The 23551-nt window shown below is 40.9% G+C and overlaps 1 pseudogene; it reads left to right on the forward strand.

Annotated features, from left to right (window-relative positions):
- The first annotated feature begins 15800 nt into the window (after window positions 1–15800).
- On the forward strand, window positions 15801–17107 carry LOC103739304 (annotated as a pseudogene).
- Window positions 17108–23551: the final 6444 nt, after the last annotated feature.

Consider the following 23551-nt stretch of genomic DNA (forward strand, 5'->3'; position numbering starts at 1 on the left):
CACTTGGGCCGCATGGATGGAGCCACTGCTCTTTGAGTATGTCCTGTAGAGGACATGTTAAAGAAACAGCAGGTGGTGGGCCACCAAGATAGCTCAGCTGGTAAAAGCAGTTGCAGCACAAGCCTAGAGACCTGAGTTTGATCCTTGGTACTCACATAAAGGTGGAAGGAGAGAACCAACTCCACAAAGTTGTCCTCTGTCTTCCACACATGTGCCCATCATCACACACATATCATGCGCACACTCATGTACACATATAACAATAATTTTTTGATTGATTTTAATTTTATGTTCATGTGTTTTTCCCGCATGTATGTAAGCGCACCTGTGTCATACAATGCCCCTGGAGGCCAGAAGAGAATGTTGGATTCCCTGGGACTGGAGTTATGGATAGTGGTTAGCCTTCATGTGGGTGCTGGAAACCGAACCTGGGTCCTCTACAAGAGTAGTCAGTGCTCTTAAATACTGAGCCATTTCTCTAGCCCCAATAATTTTTTTTTAATAAAAAAGAAACAGCAGGAATTCCTTCAAAGCTCCTACCACACTGCTGAGCCTTAACCAAGAAAACCAGAGGTTTTGTCAATGTAAATTACCTAAGAAATGTCTTTTCTGAATTCTGATTCAGTGTCCTGCTCTCTGCTTTTATCAAGGATTCAGATAAGTAATGACTGCAGCAGAGCCATTGATTGGTCTCCAGATCATCTAGATCCTCTACACACATGCATGATAGTCCTCTTCCCCCCCCCCTCTCTCTCTCTCTCTCTCTCTCTCTCTCTCATTCTCTCTCTCTCTCTCTCGGACTCTCTGGAATATGGGATCTCATGTGTGTGAGCTAAGCACTCTTCTGCTAGGCCATATACCACATCCCCAGCCTGATGCACATTTATGAACTATATAGTAAAGCATGTTTCCTTTCTTATAATGCCTCTTGTGACTTCTCAAAAATAAAATAAAACTGAATTTGAATTTTAAGGGTTTGTGAGCATACAAAAGTATAGCATAGAAACTGCGAGACTTCAAAACCAAAAAATGGCCCAAGATCTTAGTGTTACATTGTTTATTCAGGAAGATACATTTTGAAGCTTTTCAGAGTGGCTGTCATGTATTTTTCATTTAATTTTATTTTTTATGCGTGTCTGTTTGTTACAGGGTCTTCCCCTATAGCCCAAGCTGGTCTCAAACTTAGGATCCTCCTGCCTCAGTCTTCTGAGTACTTAGATTCCAGGTATGTACCACCATACCCAACCTGTCATTTATTCTGTTGTAAATCAAATAGAATTCTGTAATTTGCTTCGTCTATAGCTACAGGTTTGATTTTCCTTGAGTCATGCCAAGAAGGACGTAAAGCTTATTTCTGTGTTTTGCTTCTGTTTAGGACAACATTTCAGGGAAATAGGATGACCTCAGTTTTACTTGAAAGACTGTGGGAAGTTAGCTCTGGGGTGTCTAAACTGTGACCTCTATTTTTATTTACTTCTTTTAAAAAATAGAACCATATGTGCTCATGTATCTCTCTAATGAGCTCTGATTTCCCTCTTTGTCTTGAACCATCTAGGGAAATTTTTGGTTTTGTTTTAACCTTTCAATGATGAAATAGAACATATGTAAAAAGGAAAGGACAAAATAAAATGTACAGCACAATAATTATCTCAATAAATACATAATCGCCATAAGGGTCAATAAATAAAAATTGTCAGCACCACAAAAGTCCTTTCACCCTCCTCCCCAACACCAGTGTCCTCTCTTTCCACTGCCCCTCCCTTGGCAGTCTGACTACAATGCCAATCACTCTTTAAATTATCACTTCCTAGAGTGCTTTCAACATCATGATTCAGTGCTGACATTTTTATTTTAAAGCCACATAGCTGGAATCATGCAACATGCAGCCTCTGGTAACTGGTTAATATTACCTAATGCCACATTTTAGGATGTAACTGTGGTCACATTTGTAGCTCACTGGTTTTTCACCCCTGTGTAGTAAGACATATTTATCAATTATTCTCTTTAGGAGCATTGAGATTTTCTAATTCTATTTTATTTTCCTTGATTACAAATGGGGCTGAGAGCCTGGGCTCTCATATACCATGGGCCACCTGGAAATCTTTCAAATCATTTTTTTTTTCTTTTTTGGACATAGGGTCTCACTAGGTAGCCCAGGCTGACCTCAAACCCATGGTTCTCTGGCTTCCACCTCCTGAGCACTGGGGTTCCATGCTTGTGCCACCACACCCCACCAGAAAATATTTTTGAACCATCTTTCAAAATTCTTCTTTTGCTGACCATGATGGTGCATGCCTTTAATCCCAACACCTGGGAGGCAGAGGCAGGCAGACTCTGTGAGATCTAAGCCAGTCTGGTCAAGTTCTAGGCCAGCTGGCGCTACAGGGAGACCCTGTCTCAAAAAAATGACAAACAACAAACAAACAAATGAACAAAAACTCCTCTTTTTGAACAAAGAAAAAGGATTCTGCTTGGATTCTCTAGAAGAGCCCAGCCCCACCTACACCCTGAGTTTAGCTCCGTGAGACCCATATTGGACTTCTAGCCCCCAGAACTGTGAGATGAGCAGCTTGCACTGCCCGAGGCTCCCAAGTTTGAGGAAATTTGTTACATAAGCAATCAGAAATCACTTCAGTTATAAAAATGAGTTCTTTCAAATTTAGGTATGATTTACCCACAATGGTATTTCAGAGGTCCAAAGTACATAATTTGATGAGTTTTAACAAGGGTGTACATTTGTATAGTCAACACCCTAATTCAAGATAGAGAACTTTTCAATGACTCCAGGAATTTTTCCCATACCCCTTCTTATTTACCCCACCCCCGACCCACACCCAGGAAACCACTTGTCTGGTTTCTACTCTCAGGTATTTATTTAGCCTCTTGGAGAACTTCAAATAAATGCGTGACACAATATGTAGTCTGTATTTGACAAGGATGCTGAATGTCAAGTTCAAAGCTAAAGATTCTAAGACAAATCGTGGCTCTTCTGCTCATCAACTCTGAGTTCAGGCAAGGTCAGCCTTTCGGCGGCTAAGATCCTATTTAGACTATAGACTGTCTACCTCACTCTCTCATCATGATGATCATGGGAGAAAAAACAAAAACAAATAAAAAAACCAAAAGAACACTTTGCTATTTCTTAAATGATACATATTCACAAACACCGATTTCCAACTCAAAACAGAAATTAGATACTAACAATATTTGTACAAGAAAATAATGAGTTATTCTTAATTTAAAATTGTTCTGTTTCCTGGTTCATACATTAACATTATTCTTTTTAGAAAAAAAAACATTTTAAAAGTATATTAGCATAGGAGTATTTAACAATTCCTAGCTTCTATACAAGTTACAGTTACCTCTTCAGAGGGAGAAATGTTAGAGTAGCCAAAAGCCCCATAAAAATAAATAAGAAAAAGAAAAGAAAAGAAAAAAAAGTGATGGGGCGATATGGGAGGTGTTGGAGGGGAGGGAGTGGGCATGGATTTGATCAAAACATCTTATATGCATGTCTGAAATGTTCAATAAAGTATTTTAAGTTAAAAAATAAATAAGGATGTCTCTTTTTTAAAAGGCTGAACAAGTTCTTTTCCTTTAGACCTTTAAATGAAAGAATTACGAATTTAATATTTTTTCAATTAACAATTGCAGTCTTCATATATGTATTTGTGCAAACTATGGTAGAATTGTGTTTACCACTACAAGAGAAACAGCAATAAAAGAATGGTCATTTTGTAATTTTATAAATATGAAATCAACTGGAATGAAAAATGTTGTTACTGTAATGCTCTGCCTAAGAATAAGCTATATCTTTGGGTCTAGTACATTGAACTACTCACAGTAAACATCAGGGGATGAGACCTGTGAACCTCTTGTTTATATTCCTAAGAGCCTCCATCAATAGCTAGGTCACTGTAATTGGATAAATCTTATTTCCACATGGGTCATGATGTTACCCTTCTAACTTGGTCATCCTGGATCAAGTCCTCTGTGCTGGATAGCTTTAGTTGTCAACTTGACACACCTGGGTAGATAGAATTGCAACTGAGGAATTCCCTCCATTGGGTTGGCCTGTGTCCATGTCTGTGGGACATTATCTCAAGTGTTGAGTGATGTGGGAGGGCCCAGCTCACTGTGGGTGGTACCACTCCTAGGCAGATGGTCTTGTGTTGTATAAAAAAGCAAGCTGAGGGGCTAGAGAGATGGCTCAGTGGTTCAGAGAACTGGCTGCCCTTACAAAGACCTGGGTTCATTTCCCAGCACCCACAATGGCAACTAACAACCCTCCATAACTCAAGTTTCAGGTGATCTCATGACTTCTTCTCCACTGAGGGCATTGCATGATACAGATGCACTTGCATACATGCAGGCAGTACACTCATACACATAAAATAAAAATAATAAATAAAATATTTAATAGAATTTTTTAAACTTTAAAAAAAATTTTATTTATTATTTTTATGTGTATGTGTGTATTGCCTGCATGTAGGTAAGTGCACCCGTGTCATGCAATGCCCGCAGAGGTCAGAAGAGGCTGTTGGATACCCTGGGACTGGAGTTACGGACAGTTGTTAGCTGCCATGTGGATGCTGGGATTCGAACCCAGGTCTTCTGCAAGAATAACCAGTGTTCTTAACTGCTGAGTCATCTCTCAGCAGGCTGAGCACAATCCAGGTAAGCAAGCCAACAAGCAGCTCTCCTCCACAGTCTGTGTTCTAGATTCCTGTCTTAGATTCCTTTGATGATGAACTGTGCTGTAAACTAAATAAACTCTTTCCTCCCCAAGTTGATTTTGGTGAAAGTTTTTATCACAGTGATTGAAGACAAACTAAGACACCTTCCACATCCTTATTTTGATAATCCAGAACTTCATAGCCAACTCTGTTACTCTACTAATCAAATACAACTTAGAATGTTTTTATAGAGCTGAGTCCAGTGGCACTCACTTATAATCTCAGCACTCTAGAGTCTGAAACAGGAAGATCACAAGTTCAAGTCCAGCTTAGGCTTTACAGCAAGACCCTGTCTCAAGGCAAGTAAACAAGCCAAAGGGACTTTTTTTTTTACTATATTAATGTTGTTTAATTTTATAACAGTAATTCAAGAAATAGCACAGTTGAATGTTAGTAATACCATCAAACCATCAACAATTGAATGAAAACTTCATTCTTTATAATTGATGCAGTGATTGTTGACTATCCATCACAGACTCAGTACTGCATGACTGCAACCAGGGGCGGGAGAGGGCTGGACATAGAGGTGGGAAGAAGAGAGATCCTTGATGCTATAAACCAAAGAGGAAAGACTTGCTAGAAGTGGTTTGTCTATATTCTCCCTGTCACCAGGGGGAAAAATATAGCAACAGAAGTCAGAGAGAGAAAAATTATTTTCAAGAAGTGTACTAGGCTAGTCAGAACTCTTAAGAGAATGGCCCCTAGACAAGCTCCAATTCTCCGCACTGAACAGAGGTCAGTGTAATGAAAGCCAGCACAAATGGGGGTCAACGCAGTAACGACTAACACTTCTTGAGTGGTTACTATTCACTAGGCACGATTTTAAGTACTTTGCAAACATTAATCTTTCATTTCTCATTCTAACCCTACCAGATTGGAGCTATTATGCCCTTATTTAACAGAGGAAGGCCATTTATTAAGTGAGCCTGGGCTCTCAATCATTACACCATTCTCCCTCTCAAAGGCTGGAAAATGACTCTGCATTTACAGTTAGAATTTTGAGCAATTACAATCAAAAAGGTTGAAAATTCTCATGATATACTACATTACTCTTGAGGGAAAAAAAGTGATCATTCAAACACACATAGAGTATGTGTAACTGAATGGAACACTTCAAAAGACCTAAATCCAGTATACAAACCAAGGACAAGAACAGAAATTGTTCTAGGCAGAACCAGGAGGGACTAATTGTCCTAGACACATTTCTTACAAGTATTCCCAATTCCCTATGGAAGGCAATACAGTTTACACTAGAGTTAACATTTGTACCACAAAGTAGCAATTTAGATAACAACATATTGTTCCTTCCTTAGCTCAAGTAGTTTACCATCAACTGATCCCGTCTGTCATTTTAAAGCCCCAAGGACAGAAGTCACATACAAGGATTATTAAAGTGCAGTATCAGAACCAAATAAACCAGTTCAGGTAAGGAAGTGAGGCCACTGAGGGAACTGCACCTTCAGCAAGCCGAGTTCCAAGACTGCCACTCCTGTAGCTTTGCACTATTGCTCTAGGATCCCAGCAGCAGAGCAACAGGAAAGCTGTTATTGTCACTTCAGAAGAAAAAAGCACCTCAGACATATGAAGGCCAATACAGGTCCTAAAACAGAACAGAATCCAGACTTCCCTTTCTTCCAGAACTCTGACCTGCTTGAGTTACAGTTTCTCAAATGTATCAAAAGGCAACATAACTGACTGGTGTCCCCCTTTGGGGACTTATAAGTGATCAGTGACAGGTTCCAAGCTTGAGCAGAGACAAGGAGGTAAAGCTTTCAGAACTTAGAAAATGTTACACTAATATGAGAACTGCCACGTTTTTAGCACTTCAGATATACCAGGTATGTATAAATCTATTTATTTATCATCTTTCTATTCATCATCCATCATCTACCAATCTACCATCTATCATCTCTCTTCTATCCATCTATCACCTATTAATTATCTATCTATCATCTATCTGTCTATCTATCTATCTATCTATCGATCTATCATCATCATCTGTGTATCATCTATCTATCATCTATCATCTATCTATCATCAATCTATCTATCTATCTATCTATCTATCATCTATCTCTATCTATCATCTATCTATCTATCTATCTATGTAGGTCTGCATATCATCTATCATCTATCTATCTATCTATCTATATCTATCTATCTATCTATCTATCTATCTATCTATCTATCTATCTATCATCTCTACCTACCCTTCCTGATGCACAAATCCTTAAAGCATAGCTATGAGGGTCACATTGTGAGCTATATTTTACTAATTAGAGAACCACAGAAGGTTAAGCAAGTTACCAAGTTAACACTGTTTCTGTATGAAATCAGGTCCAGAACTTATCCCAGCCACATGAATCACTCAAGACTGGCATTCAACAGGCTATGGTGACACATGCTGAAGACAGTCACCTGTCTTCCTCCTCATTCTCTTGCCAACTCCCAACACCTAGACCATTTCTGTTGAAATCTTTCCTATTATGCAGGAGATCCTAGCAGGCCTGTGTGAGGCTGTTTTGCTACTTCAAAAAGGGCTTCCCTTTGGTTTATTTTCCTCCTTGTTAAGAAGGAAAAATTCAGAAATAAGTCAGCAGATGGAGGAGGGAGGACTTAGAAACCAGGCCATATTGTGTGTGACTCTGTCCCTCATGCACCCAGTCTGGGACTGGATCACACACAATGCAGCCTGATTTTACCATCACACTTTTCCACGTCCTATCCTCCCTCCTCCACCTGTTGATTGTTTACTATACCTTCCCAACAAAAAAATGACCACATGGTGCACACAAAGCTCATAGCTGATAAGCACTCGACTCCACCTTCCATCAGAGCTCTTAGGCAGACTTCTGCTAGCTCTTCTTGTTTTTTTGCTTAAAGGACACTTTATATACAGTCAGTTGAGCACTCTGTCAAGAGGGAAATTCCCTTTCTTTGAAACCCTCAAATCAGGCTTGACGTGTTTCCAACTTTGAATTCCCAAGACTACTTTTCAAGGAAGCTTCTCAACCTGTACAGAACAAATCCCCAAGCTTCTCAGATCAATGAAGCCAGTATCTCCCAAGGGAACAGCTGGCACCTGTCCCAGTTACGGTTTTCTAGGTGACTAGTGTGCAGGTGGGGCTGAAGCACTTGCATTTAAGAAAGGCTGAGTTTTCCTTTTCCTTGCTCAGATAGTTTTCCTTGTGGCCTTTCCTGAAGGACATTGCCATTTAGTGCTCCAGAGGCAGAAGAACCTAGATTCAATTCCTAGTGTTTCCACTTCTAGCTTTGTGATCTTGGAGAACATACTTGACTTTGATTTTTTTGACTGTGCTACGGCAGCGACAGTGGACTCTCCTCTTGGACTCATATAAGGGAATCAAGCTAAGACATTTGAAGCACCTAGCAGGGAGCCAGCTCTTCCTGTGCACACACCATTTAAACATCAGTGGTTATAAAACCCATTCTTCAAACAAAAAGATGAGGAGCCCAATTAATGCACAGGCAAAACTACACTGAAGCCATCTGTCAGAGAGCGATGAAACCTATCTTCCCTTCCTCAGAGTACTCTGCACAGCCCTTATGGTTCCTGGGAAGCAATCTGAAGACCTCTGGTCTGGAATGTAATGACAAGAAGGAGCTAATATGGCTGCTTGGAGTTGCTTTTTTTCTGTCTCAGAACTGCTCTCTTCATCTTCCATCTCTCTTCTAGTCTCAGGCATCTGCCAGCCAGGTGACTCAATGTGGCCACAGGAGCAAGCAAGACAGAGCTAGTTGATTCAAATGTTATCTCTGCTCCAGCTAAGAAGGGGAGTAAGAAATTACTGAGCTCTCCTGGAAGACGTTGCTATAAATTCCCAGACCCCTCCTGGCTGTTTTTTAGGTGTGTGGTGGTGGCCAGACACTTGTACATAGCATGCTTCCTGTACAAGAGTAGAAAATCAGTGTGCCCTGGATGACCCTGGGTCATCCTGACTTGGCAAGGATCACTCTCTTTGGGAGAATAGCTTACCTGTTTCTCGTTCTAGGAATAGCTGTGTTCTGTTTCTTAGGCAGTGTTGATGGTTTCTGCCATAAGCTAAACCCAACCAATCAAAAACCTCAGCTCAGTTAGGCAACCTCTAAGGAAGCACGTACAGACTGAGATCAGCATGAGTGAAGTTGGCCCTGCCTCAGAACTCATCCATGCCACAGAACTGTCTGTTTTCTTTCCCTATGGGGAAGCTGATTTGAGCTTCACTTATGTGTATGTAGTTTCCATTACTTCGGTTCAATCTATGCAGTGTCTTCAATTCTTTTTTTTTTTTCAGAGTAGAGCATTCTTTATACCAACCTAAAGTTGAATAACTACTCAACAGTGAGAGTGTTTTGTTTTCACCTCCCCTAAGCAAGAGTCCATTTCCAGGCTTGTTTAAGAAAGCTGGTATTTCATACCATAGTGTGCTTAAAGTGTAAGCTGCAATTATTCGTCATGGCTGTTTTGGCTCTTTAATTGCAAGTAACAGAAACCAGCTTGTGCTGACTGTAGCCATAGAGGGGATTTGCCGCAGGATAAAGAAACATCTCATGGGAGCCAGGAGAGGAATATGGCTAGCTTTAGGAAGGCACCAGGCACTGGTGTGCTGCCAGGCCTCTCTGCCACATCTCGTCTGTTTGCCTGTGTTTTTCTGTCTGCTCACTGGCATTTACTGCCTGTGTGCAAGGAGAAGTGTCTCTGTCACTCATCACTTCTACTCAGGAGATGAGCTGAATATGCCTACTATCTTTCAGTACTGGTTGTCAAGGGGAAAGAATCTGATGGGTCAGATCCCATCAGTGATGGGCAGTGGTTGGTGGCTAGTAGCCTGGAGGCTGTCCACTCAATCAGTTTCCAGTTCTGGCTAATTATTAGTCACTTTGGGAGACTCTTTTTTTTTGTTTGTAACTCACTCTGTAGACCAGGCTGGCCTTGATGTCACAAAGATCCACCTGCCTCTACCTCCCTAGTACTGTAATTTAAGGTATGTACCACCACACCTGGCCTGCTTTGTTGTTTTAAAATGCAGACCTAGTCCCCACCCTACTGGAACTCTGAAATAAAATTCAAGAGATTCTCATGATAAATTAGAGAGTTACCACCAAACTGGTATTCACAAATCCATTTAATCTAAGAGATTGCCCTTTAAACTGTCTACTATTAGAGGTTACTTACTACAGTGCTGTGAGCAGTATTTCTGTGCAAATGTACGTGGTTGGAAATCCACTCCTCACAGCCCTGGCTGGCTGCAGAACCAGTCCAGTAGGGATGTGGGGAGCCAGCTCAGAGATGGATCTAGTGTACTACTCTTAAAGGCTTCATGGTTCAAACTCCCAGGCAACAGTTCCAGAGCAGTTTTCACCAAATGAAATCTGGCTCCACATCAGCCAAGTGGATAATGCAGGTGTGGGTCAGTGTGAGTCCTAACAGGTTTGGAATCTGTGCTTTCACACTAAGGAAAGGCAGAACTTCCCTAAGAAAATACTTTATTAAAGAATCCACATGTGGGGGGGCTGGAGAGGTGGCTCAGTGATTGAGAGCACTGGTACTTTTGCAGAGGACCTGGGTTCAATTCCCAGCACCCACATGGCAGCTAACAACCGTCCATAACTCCAGTTCCAGGGGAATCTGACACCCTCTTCTGACTTCCGAGGGCATTTCATGACAGGGGTGTACTTATACACATGCAGGCAATATACACTCATTTCTATGAATTTCTTTAAAAAGGAATCCAAATGTGTTCATGTTTTCATTTCATCGAAAGGTTATGCTGGCTGCATGGTAAGGTACTATCCTTTTCTCCTGTCTATTGGTTTTTTCCTTGTTTCCACTCAGAAGCTGCCTGGTGACAACCTGCCCTTGTTGATCTTTGCTCCTGCTCCTGTAGTGCCCCGAGTACTTTAACACCACCAATTGTAGTCACACCTCATCATCTCCACTTGGTTAAGGTGGTGGTTGGCAATTTGGTCACTGAATCTACTTGGAAAGTGGCCAGCAGAACCACTGTTCTACTGAGCTGATACAGTGACATGCCTGCTAACCTGCCCCCTGGTGTCCTTCCTGTCCCCCACCACCTTCCCCTTATTCCCACAGCCAGAAGCCACTTTCATTTTGTCAATAATCCAACAGCATTCCAGGATCTGGGGTCATACCTTCCCCAATTATAGAGAACTTGAGAAGCTCTGGACCTATACTCCTAGATCTAGGATGTCGTGCTGTTTCGGACAGCCTTCAGGACCATAAAGAATTCTGAAGATATTTATTCCTGTCCTAGTCTGGGATACTCTTGCTAAATCAGCAGTAATTCACAAGGCATGATTCAGATGCTGGCTCACTTTGTGCCTACAATAACCCTATAAAGTTTTGTAAGGAAACCTGGGAGCTCAGGAAGATTAAGTAACATGCTTAGCAGAGCACAGGTTACATTTCAGAACCAAGATCTAAAACTAGATTCGACCCCCAGCTTCATACTCTTATTAAACACTGTGCTGCACTTCAGTTCCCTTTTGAAATTTCATTGTAGCTCTTTCCTGTATGTGTCTTACTTTCTCAATTAGAATAAGACATTCGATAGGATTCCTTAGGTGAATATAAACAATACAATTATCCTAAGTTACTGGAGTGAAAGAGCCTCTACAAGTGCCTTTCTCATATAGCATATCTAATACAGTATGATTTTCTAGCAGTATGCGTTTTAAACTTTCTAACTAAATGTGGATTCAGGACTATTTGCATCTTTTAAAAGATTTATTTTTAATTATGTGTATGTCTCTATGTCTGTATGTGTCTATGTGTGTATGCAAGTATTGGGGGTATGTAGGTATGTTACTGACTGTGGAGGCTAGAGAAGGCATTGGATTCCCTGGAGCTGGAGTTACAAGTGGCTGTGAGCTGTCTGATTTGGGTGTTTGGAACAAAATCAGGCTTCTCTGTAAGAGCAACAAGTGCTCTTACAGACCACCTCCCTACTATGGCTGATGAAAAGATTTCTCCACTGTTATCTTCATTTTCCAAAAAGAACATTTCCAAATTTGAAGCCCAACTTCTTCTGGGCTGCTTATTGTAGACATGGATCTATATGTTTGGATCTGAAACTGTTCAAAGTAACATGTGTCAAGGCAGAGGGCAGCCACAACCTCAGCATTTTCATGACTGAGTCATTAAAGAATTGAACAAGCTGGGCTTGAAAGTACAGGGGGTCCAACATCTCTGGCCTCCACAGGCATCTGCATTCACAAACCCACATACCCACAAACACAAATACACAATAACACATTTAAAAAAAAATAAATCTTAAATAAAGGGAAACACTCACTTGCCTTAAAGGAGTTTTAAGACATAAGTGTTCTAAGGGGTATTGAGAACATTTTTCACATGAATAGAAAAACACAACTAATCACAATTATACACCCCTTTCACATTCAAGATGGTTTAATGGCTAAAAGCCTAAAGTGGTGCACTTGTGAAGCTGAAAGAGAGGATCACCATGAGTTTGAGGGTAGCCTGGCCTACATAGTGAGCTTAAGGCATACCTGGGTTATAAAACAAGACCCTATCTTGTAAAGCATAAAAAAACAAAACAAACAAACAAAAAGAAACCCCACACAACCGACTACAAGACTGCAAGGATGCAACAGCCAAGCCTTTTACTGAAAACTGCTCCAAAGTTTGGCAGAGACTACAGTTATGCACCAACCAGAAAAAATGAGCCAGTATTTGAAGAAATGCCGATTTATGCAGACTCAGGTATATCTCCTGGAAGTAAAACACCTGTCTCCAGTTTCATTAGCAAACTTTAGTTTTAGATATGATGTGTCATCATATTTAGGCTTTCTGCCCTCCCATATGTGTGACAAAGGAAGTGTTAAGTATACTCAAAAAGAAGGGAACTGACAGGTTTGAGCAGGAGAGATGTGAGAGTGCTCCCTGACTTGGCTGTGTGTTGGAGAGAAAGGGTAGAAGGTGAGGAAACAGGTACAAGTTGTTTCTTCATATATTGACTTTAAGATGCTGGTGACACCAGTGAAATATCCAGGAAGCTAACAGAGACTTGGAACTCCGGAGGCCAGGGCAATAGATTTCAAGAACCCTCTGCAAAGAGAAGATGGATAAATCTTGTGCACCACCAGAATATCTGAAGAGGACAAAGTTTAGGGGAGGGTACACTGGGTGAAGCAGAATGGTTCTTCCTCCACTACTACAGAGCGTTCTGACTTGAAAAATCCCTAATGCTTACTTTATTGTTGCCTTCTGCTTGAACAGCTGTAAATTTCTCTCCAAGCCTGTGCTGGAAAGCTTTAGTGTCAACTTGACACACCTGGGTTGAGGGAGCCTCAACTGGGGAATTGCCTTCATTGGACTGGCCTGTGGCCAAGTCCATGGGGCACCTTCTTGATTGTTGAGTGATGTAGGAGGGCCCAGGACACTGTGGGTGGTGCCACCCTGGGCAGGTGGGCTTGTGTTGCCTAAGAAAGCAGGCTGAACAGGGGCCAGGGGAGCAAGCCAGTGAACAGCAATCCTCCATGGCCAGTGCTCCAGCTCCTGCCATCAGGCTCCTGCCCTGAGTTCCTACCTTGGGCTCCCTGATAAACTGTGACCTGACCCGGGAGATGTAAGATAAAATAAACCCTTTCCTCCCCAAGTTGGAAGTTGTCAGAGTGTTTTGTCACAGTAATGGAGAGACAAACTAGGGCACTGACTCTCAAGCAGAGCCTGGAAATACGTGACTTTAAAGGGTCATGAAAACATATGGCAGTAGAATATGGTCTTTGAATAACCTTTCTCAATAAAAAACATGTGGTTTCTAAAAGCATAAAATTCTATCTATAATATTTGAGCAAAGAATCACATATTTCAGACTGTCATGTTGAAATTCTCTTACATGTCATTTTACAAGGCTCACTTTCCTTCTTACCTCTCAGATCACGAACTGGTAGACCAAAAGGGAGTTGCCTGTTAAGCAATGTAGGAGTTTATGTTTTATGACTTAAGGTGTCATTATTAAATTTTACTTGTTACTCCTCAATTTCAAATAACTTATCGTTTTGAATTTTTCTCACTATGCACAGAGTGAATCGAAGTTAGGTTGCTCTTTACATGTTTTAGGCAAAGTAGCAGGAGTGTAACTGTTGCAAAACCACATGGTGAGAAAATAACTGGAATATTCCATTCCACTATTGTTAGGGAGCAAGCATTTCAATGCAGCTCAGATATGAATAAATTCTTGACTGAAGGGGCACGAATGCTCAACCAGGTGTGGTGTGCTTGCCATCAGATAAAGGGAATTCAAAGGTTGTTGTTGGCTGCTGGATGGATAGGCTTCATGACATTAGTGAGAAGCGGCAGATTTGTTTTATACTCCCCCAAGAAAATGTTAGCTTAGTTTTCTTAGTGCTCACTGAAGAAGTCCTCAATAAGAGCTTTTACCAAATGTGAAGAAGAAAAAGGGAACACTACTGATAATAAACATTTTATCAACATGTATTAATGACAACTGGAAATTGAATACTGTGGACCAGAGATCTTCATGTGAGGTATGTCCAAACCTAGGGGTACTAAGGATCTCCAAGCAAAGGTTAATTTGCTCTATAGTCTCACCTTTTGTATGTACTATCCTCAACTGAGTCACCTAAAAAAACAAATGCGTACATTAAAAAAAAAAAAACAACAGCAACAATGCATCCACATTATTTCTCCCAGTCTACAAATCAAGGCACACCATTCACCTGCAGTCTAGGCATGCTGCCTGAGGCACTAATACTGTTGCGCAAAGGTAGGACCTCCCGAAGTTTCTCCGGCATTTTCTCCATTTTAAAGTATTTACTAAGGGGGTACTAGGAACCTGGCTCAGCAGCTAAGTGGGTTTGTTCTTCAGGCTTAAGGATCTGCGTTCAAATTCCCAGCACCCACATACAAACAGGGCATAGCGTCACTTTCCTATAACCTCAACAATATGGGGAGGAGACAGGCAGGATCAGAGAGCCTAGCCTTCACCTATGCTAGGTTCCAGTTCAGTGAGAGGCCCCTTCTCAAGGCAACAGAGTGGTACAGGAAGACACCTGATGCCCTGCTCTGGTCACACACATGCATGCACCACACACACGGACACCAGGTGTGGTGGCACACACCTGTAATCCCAACACCAGGATACTAAGGCAGGCAAGCTGACCGCCGTTACCATGATTTGAGGTCTTTAATCCCAGCATTCAGGAGGCTAATTTACGCTGGATCTCTGTGAGTTCCAGGCCAGCAAGGGCTACATAGTGAGACCCTGTCTCAAAAATCAAACAAACAACAAAATCCCCACAAAACAAAACTTTATCTTTAAAACAATGATGAAAAGCATCTTTGAATAATAAAAAAATTATAGTATTTTGGTGGTTTATTATTTTCATTGTAGCATCAAGTATTTCTCAGAACTATCAAAATTCTCATGATGAACTGAAAAAACTATACATTTCAGAATCATGCTATACAACATTTACTCCAAATACAGGCACCAATTTACTTAATCTTATAAATTACTACTATCTACTAGCAGAAAACAAATTCTAGATGCCAGATCAGCTGAATATATGTCAAATCTCAGTTGAATATATGCACACACTTTTACTGAAAGAAAACATCTTGCCCCTTGCCAACTACTTGCTTACTAAATTGTAATTTTAGCCAAATGACTGACTTGTTACAACCTAAGAAAATACTGAATCTTGTCTAAGTTAAATCTACATGAGTTAAAATCCTGACTGCTCCGCATAACCTTTTATGAGAGACTATATTGCTTCTTAGTGATTTTCATGTCTTCAGAATTCATCAGCCCATTTGAATTTCCAAGTCACTGTTTCTGACAAAATTAGCCCAATTTGGTTGCTCTAATATGATGGTTATTTAACTTGATCTCATATGATGAATATTTGTCTTAAATCATTAAATGTGAAATGCATTATTATGAAAGTATTAAAAACAACTTCTCCCCGACTCCTTGGCAGTCTGTTAGTGGGAGATCTCTGTCACCCTCCCTTCACTTCCTCCGTTTCCACCGACCTCTTAAAGACCAAATAAAATATGCTTGAGTACATCTCCATTCATGTTGGCCAGGCTGGTGTTCAGATTGGCAACGCCTGCTGGGAGCTCTACTGCCTGGAACATGGCATCCAGCCTGATGGCCAGATGCCAAGTGACAAGACCATTGGGGGAGGAGAGGACTCCTTCAACACCTTCTTCATTGAGACAGGTGCTGGCAAGCATGTGCCCAGGGAAGTGTTTGTAGACCTGGAACCCACGGTCATTGATGGTTTGCACTGGTACCTACTGCCAGCTCTTCCACCCTGAGCAGCTCATCACAGGCAAGGAAGATGCTGCCAATAACTATGCCCGTGGGCACTAGACCATTGGCAAGATTATTGACCTTGTCTTGGACCGAATTCGCAAGCTGGCTGACCAGTGCACAGGTCTTCAGGGCTTTTTGGTTTTCCACAGCTTTGGTGGGGGAACTGGCTCCGGGTTCACCTCCCTGCTGATGGAATGGCTCTCTGTTGATTATGGAAAGAAGTCCAAGCTGGAGTTCTCCATCTACCCAGCCCCCCAGGTTTCCACCACTGTTGTTGAGCCCTACAATTCCATCCTCACCACTCACACCACCCTGGAGCACTCTGATTGTGCCTTCATGGTAGACAACGAGGCCATCTATGACACCTGTCATAGAAACCTCGATATTAAGCACCCAACCTACAGTAACCTTAACCGCCTTATTAGCCAGATTGTGTCTTCCATCACTGCTTCCCTGAGATTTAATGGAGCCCTGTATGTAGATCTGACTGAATTCCAGACCAACCTGGTGGCCTACCCCCAAATCCACTTCCCTCTGGCCACATATGCCCATCATCTCATGCTGTAACCATGAGAAGCTTACAGTAGTCTGCTTTGAGCCAGCCAGCCAGATGGTGAAATGTGACCCTCACCATGGTAAATACATGGCTTGCCGCCTGTTGTACCGTGATGTGGTTCCCAAAGATGTTAATGCTGCCATTGCCACCATCAAGACCAAGCATAGCATCCAGTTTGTGGATTGGTGCCCCACTGGCTTCAAGGTTGGCATCAATTACCAGCCTCCCACTGTGGTACCTGGTGGGGACCTGGCCAAGGTACAGCAAGCTGTGTGCATGCTGAGCAACACCAGAGCCATTGCTGAGGCCTGGGCCCGTCTCGACCACAAGTTTGATCTGATGTATGCCAAGCGTTCCTTTGTGGACTGGTATGTGGGTGAGGGCATGGAGGAAGGGGAGTTCTCTGAGGCCCGTGAGGACATGGCTGCCCTGGAGGAGGATTATGGGGAGGTTGGTGGAGAGGGTGAGGAAGAAGGAGAATACTAATCTGTTCCTTTCAGCCCTGTAGCATGTCAAACTCCCAGAACTTCAGCTTCAACATTAGCTGACAGGCATCAATGTTTGCTGATTAGGTTAGCTTCCCTGTGATCATGTCTATTTTTTCCAAGTGAACCTGTAAGTTTTATCCCTGATGTATCAAAGTAAAAGCTTTAGGGAGAAAACAATAAGAAAAACAACAAAAAAGTATTAAAAACATAATTATACAAAAATTATACATATTATACATGTATAAAAGGTGTTGTAAAGGAACAGGTTGGACTATCCCAACTCTTTATGAATACACTGAATTGAACACTTCTCCTCTAGTTTTGGCAAGGTTCTTTGGGTTTGTATTCCCAAATTTGAGAATAATTCTAGGTAACAAATACTTCTAAAAGTTAAATAACCTCTAATTCTGTTTTCAACAACAAAAGGTCATGAAACCAGTCATGTTATTAGTTGATGACTTTTTAAAAAGCAATTTTGAAGACAGATCACAATGTAATCTTTGGCATTTAATTAAAAACCTAAGCAAAATGTTTTAGTAATTTCCATTTCTTTCTCTTTATGCAGAAGATGCATTCACATTTATGTAGACACAAATAAGAAACAAAACCAAACCAAACCATGGAACTGATACTGGGCTCTCTTCCATAATTGGGAGAAAAATTAAAGGATTTCCAAGTCCATGGATTACACCCCGCTGCAGCGTGCTTAGCTAATGTTATCCATGAAACTGTGGGTTCAACCCCTGGAATCATCCCCACTCCCCAAAGGATTACTCCAGATTTTACATTTCATTTAATATCAACCTTTTAAAATATTCCTATTTTAGGGGCTGGAGAGAAGGCTCAGTGGTTAAGAGCACTGACTGCTCTTGCAGAGGACCAGGATTTGATTCCCAGCACCTACATGGCAGCTAACAACCATCTATAACTCCAGTTCCAGGGGAATCCAACACCCTCTCTGAACTCGACATTGCACTACATGGATGCATCTACCTATATGCAAGCAATACACTCATAAATAAAATGTTTAAAATACTTCTATTTTAATAACTGAAGAAACATAAGTCTTAAGTCAGAATAAATTTTAAAGTGTTATTGAATATGCCTTTATTGCAAAGATGTATGGGAGGCATGACCAACATGACTTTCAAGCACAGAAGTATGTAATAAATCCCACAACAATAAAATCTAAAGACTAAGATAAATGGATCCAATAGGAATAACCTCTAGCCTAGGCCAAATTCTCAGACACAAGAGCTGAACAAGGTAAGCTTCTCAGGAGATGAAGGTGATGGCAAAGTGACTGCGCTGAAGACTTTCTAAGTGTGGGAATGGTCAGTTTTTATGTTTCACCACTTTTACCCTTTGTATAACTTTTCCTCATTTGCACTAATACAACCCCACATTTTCACCTATCTTCTGTGAGGTTTTATTACATTATAAAATCTTCTATGGGTAGTTGAAATATGTATGCAATTTAAGGAAGAAAAAAGGAAAGATTTAAAAGTATCTTTATGAATTTTATTTTTAAAAAAGAATTTTATTTGCAATTATGTGTGTGTTGGGGGTATGTGTACACGAGTGCAGTTGCCCATGAAGGCCAGAAGAGGGCTTCTGTTCCCCTAGGGCTAGAGTTAAGGCATTTGTGAGCTGCCCAATGTGGGTGCTGGGAACCAACTCAGGTCCTCTTAATCATGGAGCCACCTCTCCAGCCCCTCTCTTCATTTTCTATATGGATAATGGTATTACATTTCTATAGCACTTAGATTCCATTATAGAGTGATGCCTATCCTAAAATGTGAAATATTTATATTAAACTGGATATTCTACCTACTGAAAATATTAAACCTGGGAACAGATTCAAACTTGCAATGTAGCTGGGAGTAGTGCTGCACACCTTTAACCCCAGTGCTTGGGAGACAGAGACAGGCAGATCTCTGTGAGTTCAAGGCCAGCCTGGTTTACACAGCAAGTTCCAGGTCAGCCAGAGCTACATAGTAAGACTCCATTTTTTTAAAAAATAAAACTTTTTAAAAAATTATTTTAAGACGTGCCTTTAGTCCCAGCACTTGGGAGGCAGAGGCAGGCAGATCTCTGTGACTGAGGCCAGGCTGGTCTACATAGTGAATTCCAGGCCAGCTGGGGCTACAGGGAGACCTTGTCTCAATAAATAAACAAACAAATAGACCCAAATGTGTAATGGAATAATTAAAGTATTGGAGAATATTTAGTTTTGTTGTTTTTGTTTTTCACAGTCTCCCCAGTCCTGTCTGCCTCAGCCTCCTGAGGGCTGGAATTAAAAGTGTGTGCCATCATGCCCAGTTTGAGAGTATTTATGCAAAACAAAAATGTTTGTGAATTACTGCTCCAGCAGAAAGACAAACAATGGCCTTTTTCAAGGTCAAAGGTACCTTTAAATTAGCAATGCATAAGCTGAAAGACTAGGAAAGACCTTAGCATTTGTTTGCTTGTTCTGGCACCTAGAGGGAAAGCCAAGCATTAACAGGGACTCAACATTTCTTCCTCTAAAATGTATTTATGTTTCATTGGAACAAAGGGGAAGGCTTGTATCTAGTTCTACCCAGATAGCCACTACTTCATCAGATTGAAGCCACCTACCCAATTTTAGGAAGAGGTACCGATCTTACAGAATATGTTTTCAACTAACCATCATATGTTAGGGTCTGAGGATACAACATCAAAGAACCTCCATAGGAAAAAATAGTGAGTGTGAATCTCTAGCACAATTTAAAGGACTAATGGGTAGAGAAGATGTGTAATGAACAGAGGGAGGTGCCAAAGGTCAGGGTAGTCTGGAAAGAAGGCTGGAATCAAAGACAGTCTTACAAGCACAGAATCAAGAGAAGAAAGTTGATGGGCTAAGTTCTGGGGTCAGAGTAGAAGAGTGCCATGTGATATGATGGTGGGGAAAGTGATTAGCCTGGAGCAAATGGTCATCATGAAAGCTGGAAAATAGAAAACAGACTGGAAGATCTTAAATATCAAGAGACCTGAGTTTCATTCTGGAAGAAATGTTATTCCTGGAATCAAGGTACAAAGCAACATATTTATGGGAGGAACATGTAGGAAGACACTATTTTGAGTATGTCACCCGAAGTTCATGTTGATGGTATTGGGTGGTGGGGCCTTTGGGAAGTAACAGGTTAGATGAGGTCATGAGGATGGGACCCTCATAATGGAGTTAGAGGCTTTATGGGGAAGAGATCTGAGCTAGCAAACTAATACTTTCTGGCCATTATGATCTCCTCAATGTTGACACACAAAGTAAGACCCCTACCAAATTCTTAGCACTGTTTTTCCCAGCCTCCAGAACACAGTGAAAGCAGCGTGTTCTTTATAAATGACTCAGTCTGTGGTACTGTTACAGTATCATAAAAAGGACTAAGATAACAGACAAAAGCCAATTAAATTTTAGCAATGGTTAAAGATAATCTGATATGCTAGAGGACATAGGCTGAAGGGAGGAAAAGACCAAGAATACTGACAAGGTTTCAAGCCTATTGTCAAGTGGTCACACTGACAAAAACAAACCAATGAGGAAAACACATTCAAGTTCAAATGTGCAAGGTCAATAAGCAAGAATGGTTCCTCTATCACCAGCCATATCATACTAAGGTACATTAAAATCCAGAAAATCATGTTATTTTGTTTTCTTGATCAATTCTAATAGTATTATCGATCATAGTACATGAATTCAGGTTGGTCTCTGAATCTAAGGTCTCGCTGCACTTTCAATCAGGTTGAAAGCATGGGTTAAGAAAGAAATGTATCTGTCACAACTGCCTGTAACTAGTTTCAAGGATATAAGGCCCTCTTCTAGTCTGAGGTCTGCACGTATGCGACCCCCCCAACCCCATGTAAATCTTCAAAAAAATAAATGCATCTATCTGTACCAAACATGTACATATTTCCTAAATATACTAAATACAACTCTTCTCAGCATTCAACCTGGGGTGTTTATTATAAAATAATTTAGAGATGATTTCAAGTATATGAGTACAGGCTCCATGCAACCAAGACACGATTGATATTATATAAAGGACTATAGCATCATCCTTGCTGCTGGGTCCACCAATGGCTCTGGGTCCCAAAAGATGCCAGCACCCTATTCCTCTATCCCAAGCTTAAGCCTTTTAGCCTCTGCCTTTTATGGACTCAAGATACCAACATTCCTCACAGTACTCGGGTACTTTTAACAAAGATCCTTTTCCTATAGAGAATTCTCCAAAGCTTCAGCTTGTTACATTTGAATCAAACTGCTTTAACAGTACTCAATGCTAGGTGCAGTTACTACTGTACCTTAACATTTTGCTCTCAACTTCTCAGTTATTTACTGATGGGACTTACATTCTTTACATCAGGAAGGGAGAAGTTGACAGACTTATACAAAGGACTGAGTTTACTATTTTCAGATTGCTGGCCAGGAGGTTTCTGTAGTGAACATTCAACTCTGCCACTGTAGCATGAAGACAGAGAAAGCAGATAAATGAGAATAGCAGCTATTTTGATAAATTTTTAAAAACACCAAAAGTTCATGCAATTTCCATGCTACAAACCATGACAGGCATGATAGCACCTGCCTGTAATCCAGCACTCAAGGATTTGAGGCCAGTCTGGACTACATAGTGAGACTCTGTCTGAAAAAGGTCTTTTGATTTTGATCTTCCACTTAAAAGTTAAAAACATACTTGGTATCTAGGCCATACAAAAAGAGGAAGCAGTTCAGATTTGGCCATGGTTGGTAATTTGCCACACAGTACTCTGAATTAATAAATGTATGAGATTACAATGCTTTATGGGGGAGGAATATCTGAAATGCAGGTTAGTGCTACAGAAGCAAAGAGAAAACTAAGTACAACAGAAAAAGTGACTTAACAGTATCACTCATTTATCAACACTGGAATCAACTATGCATGGAAAACACCTGCTATCTGCTGCTAGACTCAAAAGTCTCTGACACCAAGGAACTTACTCATTTCTCTATGGCAGCTCAGAAAGTTCTTCCTTCAAAACACAGCCTACCCTCCTCAGACTTCCACAAAGCACAAGAGTGGGCTTGTTTGAGGCCAGTGGTTTCTCTGGTGCCCGTCTCTGAGGCTGAGGCCAAGTCTGCGCTGCTGTATGCCCTCCTCTCCTCAGGACCCTTACTACTCTTCCTTTCCTCTCCTGCAAAACATTTTTCACATTAACATGTAAGGGGCAATACTTAGGAAGATGTACTAAAGATTGTTCCATCCTTCAAGAAATTACTGAAGCAGCATCTCCCCTTTTACTAAGTTCTGTATTTCCATGATCTTTCATGGCAACCCCAGTGAGGAAACCCATCCCTAAGGCAGAACAAGCAGGTCTCTTATGGCCAAAAAAAAAAAAAAGACATCAGAGAAACACTTCTCCCATTCTGCTGCTGATGCAACCAAGGGAGGGAGAAGAGGAGAACAAGAAAAAAAGAAAATATTTTTTTCAGAGTAAATGTATTTTATACAAATGAACATGATATGAAAAACAGAAAATAGGCGGCTGGAGAGATGGCTCAGCAATTAAGAACACTGGTTGTTCCTGCAGAAGACCCGGGTTCCAATCCCAGCACCCACATGGCAACTAACAACTGTCCATAACTCCAGTTCCAAGGGATCTGACAGCCTCTCTGTCATCCACAGGCACTTACCTACATGCAGGTAATACACACTCATACACATAAAATAAAAATGATAATATATATGTGTGTGTGTGTGTGTGTAAGAAAAAGAGAAAATATAGCTGAGTATATACTAATTGGTGTGTGGATTTTGAAAAAAAATACAGAAAATCCCCACATGTGAATGTGGCCAAGTAAGGGAAACAAAAGCAAGGAAATTAGTATAGCTAGTAACTAAGGGGAAAACAAATGGGCTTGCAAACAATTAATTAGTACTACAATCACTGTAACGTTATAATAGTAACAATGTTACAAATTATCTTGGTATACAATGGCACTTATTTGTCAGCATTCTTCTAAGAATTTGATTTAGAAAAATGAAGACAGCAAAATATTTAGCTGAGCCAAAAGAATTCCAAAAACTTGTGATCATGGTCTTCTCAAAAAAGTTAAGTACTTTTCAGAAAGAAATTAAGATGTTTGACCCAAGCCCCCAAAAGAAAAAAAAGGGACGGCATGACTACTTCCTGCCATTCTCCAGTGTTCTAACTGTAGTTTCAGCTATTCACATGGAAACAGGTGACAAGCAATTAGTTTTGCTGGGGCATGAATCTGATCCTACGTTAAGATATAACTCATGTGGGGAAATCACCTAAGGAATGCACTTAGTGGGCCTCCTGGCATATGACTCAAGAGCGAGGTGCTGTTTTTGCGCTCCTTTGCTTCAAGACACAAGCACATCTACTGTCCTACCATTCTCCTATTTGTTAGGGTTGGAAAACCTTT

Source organism: Nannospalax galili, unplaced genomic scaffold (genome assembly GCF_000622305.1).
Source record: "Nannospalax galili isolate Female #2095 unplaced genomic scaffold, S.galili_v1.0 scaffold319, whole genome shotgun sequence".
NCBI classification, from domain to species: Eukaryota; Metazoa; Chordata; class Mammalia; order Rodentia; family Spalacidae; genus Nannospalax; species Nannospalax galili.